Below are 4,806 nucleotides of genomic sequence, written 5' to 3'. Positions count from 1 at the left end.
TTTCTAAAACCATTTTGTCTGTCTTATTATTCCTTTCTTTAAATACTTCCTTTCCATAATGAGATTTCTTTCCGTTACGCGTTCTGGACTAGTGAGTCTGCATCAGAGTCTTGATATACCAGAGTTTGTCTTCGGAGGCTGATTATGTCTGACTTCATCAGAGCTTCTCAGTGCTATAGACTGCTTAAGTATCAGAGTCTGATTCCAATGTTCTTTTGTAGGAGCTTCTGACTTCTTAATGTTGCGTTGGTATCTGCGTTGATCAGAATTAGAACCTTTTGGAGGTATTCCTTTCTGAGTGGCATCTGATAATCTAATACTTTGTATCTGATGTGATTTTGTATCTGATGTATGGTTAGGATCCAGCGTAAATGTTCAGAGTACTGCACACTAAGAAGAATCTCATTAGAGTACCATTTTTGGTTTCATCCTTTGTTATCATCAAAATCTTAGAGATATATTGTAGAACCAACTTTGTTCTTACAATCTCCCCCTTTTTTATGATGACAAAACAATTTAGATTAAGGATGAAACGTTTATGTAGCGGTGTATTCGTCACTTTATGATTTATTGAATAAACCAAAAGCAAAGCATACAAAGAATCGAGTCGCCACCGCACTTTTATTTATCCAAAGGAATGGCTAAAAAGCGAACAAAAGCCTAAGACGTTTTACACATAGAAAACTAATGAAAAGATCAGAGATCTGGGTAAGGGGTTAATTACGCAATGGGAAGGTGTTAGGCACCCAAAACGTCCTAGGTACTCCTAGGGAGCCCTTTGCACAACTTGTTGTACGAAATGCTATTGGTTTATGAAATATTTATTGTGCAAACATGATTGAAGGGATGAGAAAAGAATATACAAGTTATTATTTTTGTGTTTGAACGGATGAACCCGTTGCCTACGTACCTTTCCATGGAACGTAAGGATCAAAACGCCGTAGTTCGGCTAAAAGATTTCCAAAATATGAGTGGATTCCTTTTAAAACAAAATCCCTAAGGTCTTTCGTTATCCACGGGAGAAAACTCAACCTATACAAACAACAAGTCCACCATGTGAGAAAAGCTTCAACTTGCTAGTGAGGGGTTAACCCTATAATAAGCAAGGAAGTCTTACAATTCAATCACTAAGGACAAAAGGTGAGATTAACATCAACCAACTAGGATAAATCAAACCTATGGCTAATGTATGAGAACTTATCAAGAATGGACAAAGCCACAAAACAATTGAGTGAGTGAAATTAATCAATTAGAATTTATTCATAAAAGATGGTCAAAGTATGATTAGAATTCAATTCAAAAGAAGTATTATGAAAATGAAGTTTGAAAAAATCAGAGGCTTAAAGCCCAAGTTTCTAATTTGAAAACAAATGGAGATGTTTGCACAATAGTTTTCAAGTTTTGGATTAACATGCAAATGGAGATTTAAAGAAAACAAAAGGTGGGAGAGTGAGGAAGTAAAACTTCTTATATGTTCACCTCTTGAGATCATATGTAGATGATTCAAGTGATTCCTTAGGAATAGGCAACAATATAAATAACAGATAAACAAAGTAAATGGATACCGGATGCCAATCAATGGACTTATTCCAATCTCACCAAACAAAAATGGATATCGGATGCCAATCAATGGACTTACACCAATCTCCTAAAATAAAGAGAAACATGGATACCAGATGCCAATCAATGGACTTCTACTAGTCTCCTAGCATATCACAGGAAACAACTGCCAATCAATGGACTTATGTTTGACTCCTCCATGGACCAACAAATGCATTAAAAAAAAAGAAACAAGTTGCCAATAAAGGGTCTTACACTCGACTCCAACCAGATCATAGGAAACAACTGCCAATAACTGGACTTACAATTGACTCCTCAATGGACAAACAAAGTGTCACAAAGATATGAACAATGATCGTGAAATGATATACCAGTAATGAAGGTAAATTCACAAAGGCACACATAAGCAAATATGTACAGATGAATCAAGTAAGCAGACAAACAAGTCAATTAGCACACACTATATACAATCAATTAGGCTCAAGCAAGGTTAGGCTTTACAGCCAACTGGAATGGGGTATTTCGAGCTCTTAACCCTAACAATGAGAGTTAGGGTGAAGCAGATGAAATGGAGATGAGGGGTGTGCCTCATAGCTCTTATCCTTGGTCAGGGAGAGCTTTGATCAATGGAAAGTGTGGGAGTTCAGAAAGTAGGAACTCTTCTCCACAAATGATTGACTCTATAAGATCTTGGGTTATTATTCACAATGCATCAACACATGGTGTGAGCAAGGTGAATGACACACTGAGTAGCAGGAGATGGATTACACATCTCTTTTATCTGCCAATTGCCTCATAAGAGGACTTTTCCTGCTTGGCACATTGTTAAACAAGTACAAACATTGCCTCTTAAGGAGGGCTTCAGAAAGGTGCCTACCAATAACAGTAGGTCTTCCAGACTACATGAAGATTAGGGATTATACCTAAGTGGTTAAACAACCAAGCAAAGCAAAGTTCAAATGAACTTAAAGCAACTTAGGTACCTGTGGAAACAACTAAACAAATCAGTACAATGCTCAGACAAAAACACAACAGTCAATAAGCAACAGACAATCCCAATGTACAAAATGTGTAAGCCATAAGGCAAAATCAAATGAGTTAGCATCAACCTACAAAACACACAAATGTTAGTAATCAATAGCAAACATCAAAAATCACATGATGAAGCATCATCAACTATGGAACTTGGATGTTCAACCTGAAATCAAAGCTCACATGTAAGCAACAAACCACTAGGTCAAAGCCTAGGGTCAAAGATGGAGAAACAATCTAAAACAGAAGCTGAAATTTAACACAAAGTAACTTCAACCACATATTGACATTCAAAGGTGTGACACAAATTGTCACACCAAGTTAGCACAAGCATAAAATAACAATGGTAATTGAGAAAAATGTCAAACCAATACCAAAATGTCAAGCAAAGTGTCTAGATACATCATGCAAAATTTCACATTCATTGGATTAGAAACCAGCATTTCACAAAGAGATAAGCAAGGCAAGGTCACAATTAGACATATGATCAATCAACCTAGGACAAATTATTTTTCCAGCCAGGCACAACTTTGGAAATTATGATGATAAAAAACTAGACAGAATTAGGAGCATTATGCAAAAATTTGGAGTGAAATTGATGCATTTTTCTATTTTATATGATATTTTGAAGTTGATAGAAAAATTAAAAATGAAAATGGTGATAGCATATGAAAATAGGAGGGAAAATGTAAAATGGCAAGGCATTTGAAAATATCCCCTCGCTGGGAATCGAAGCTAGTGCATATTTGAATTTGGAGCGCGCGCTTCCAAAACGGTACCGTTTCCTGTAAAACCCTAGCACTGCATGGCATTTCCAGATTCGTAGCTACTGCATGAAAATTCATAGCAAATGCATGGCAAAACCATAGCTAATCTGGAAATGTATGAAGTTCATAGGTTGAAGATGAAGATCATGATGATCTTCATCTGAATTTCCAGAAAATCTCGAAAACGTCTAGAAATCACAATCAAGCACAGCATTCGAATCATCATCTCATGTATATTCAAGATCAACAATCAATTTCACACGAATCATCATAATAAAGCCAAATCGAAGAAAAACTTAAATGAACATCAAAACTTTAAACATGCATAACTAGTTCAAAACAGCACCAAATCACACGATTCAAAGCTCAGATTCATCAGGACAACACGATCTACAACAATATAGCCATGGATTTTAAAATTATGAGATGCGAATTATGACCTCTTGAAGTGCAGATCCTTTGAATCGCGCGCTACAAGCTCAGCCAAGCCTCAAATCTCCTCTATGATGCTTATTGAAGTGATTGATGATAAATTTGAAACTCAAGTGTGCACGAATCCATCTCAATTTGCAACCTCCATGGATGCTTCAAGCTTTGAATCTGGTTCAATATGGCACGATTCCTTCCAATTCCACGTTCAAATCTTCTCAAAAACACATCCTGAGCATGAATTAATCAATAGAGAATGCTCTTGTGTGAAGAATTTGCAAAATATTTTTGAGAGAAAAATTTGGTGAATTTTGAGATTCAGATCTGAAAATGTAGTTAATGAAGAATGCAGTTATGATTAATCTTATATATGCCATGCTAATGATTCTGTAATCAAGTTTAAGCCAAATGCAAATAAGATTAATCACTTATGAGGTGTATGTGCAAAAATAGTTTTTCACCTCATGCACTTCATGCATGCGTGAACAGTGCTTATTTCTGGCCCAAATCCACTTAAAATGAGTTCATGCACCCTTTGGAATTGGTTTTGTATGCATACAATCATCCAAAATGGTTTTATGAAAATTCCTTCTAAAAACTACATGAATGAGCACATGACAATGCAAATGGAATTCAAGCCATGTGATGAGATGTTTGGAAAGCACATGTTATGAGGATCAAAATTCAAAAAGAACCACTCATTTTGGAGCTTTGGTTGAAAAGTTATGCCCATTTGAATTTTCAAGCACACTTTGCCATGATTGGATCATATCTCCTCAACCACACATTAGAAATTCATGATCCTGAACGTTTTGGAAATGGGAGAGAAATATCTACAACTTTCATGTTCAACAAAATTTCATTTGAAGCTTTCTTGATGATGTAATATTGAGTTGAAGTTGGTCCAAAACCTTTCCATTTTTGGAAATTTCAAATTATAGGTCACTTGCTATTTTTGGAAATTCTTGACCTGACTTCAAATTCTTCAATGTGAGTGTTTGAAATGTCAAATGAGACT

The sequence above is a fragment of the Lathyrus oleraceus genome, chromosome 1, assembly GCF_024323335.1.
Source record: "Lathyrus oleraceus cultivar Zhongwan6 chromosome 1, CAAS_Psat_ZW6_1.0, whole genome shotgun sequence".
In the NCBI taxonomy this organism is placed as follows: domain Eukaryota; kingdom Viridiplantae; phylum Streptophyta; class Magnoliopsida; order Fabales; family Fabaceae; genus Lathyrus; species Lathyrus oleraceus.
This window is presented reverse-complemented; position numbering follows the sequence as displayed.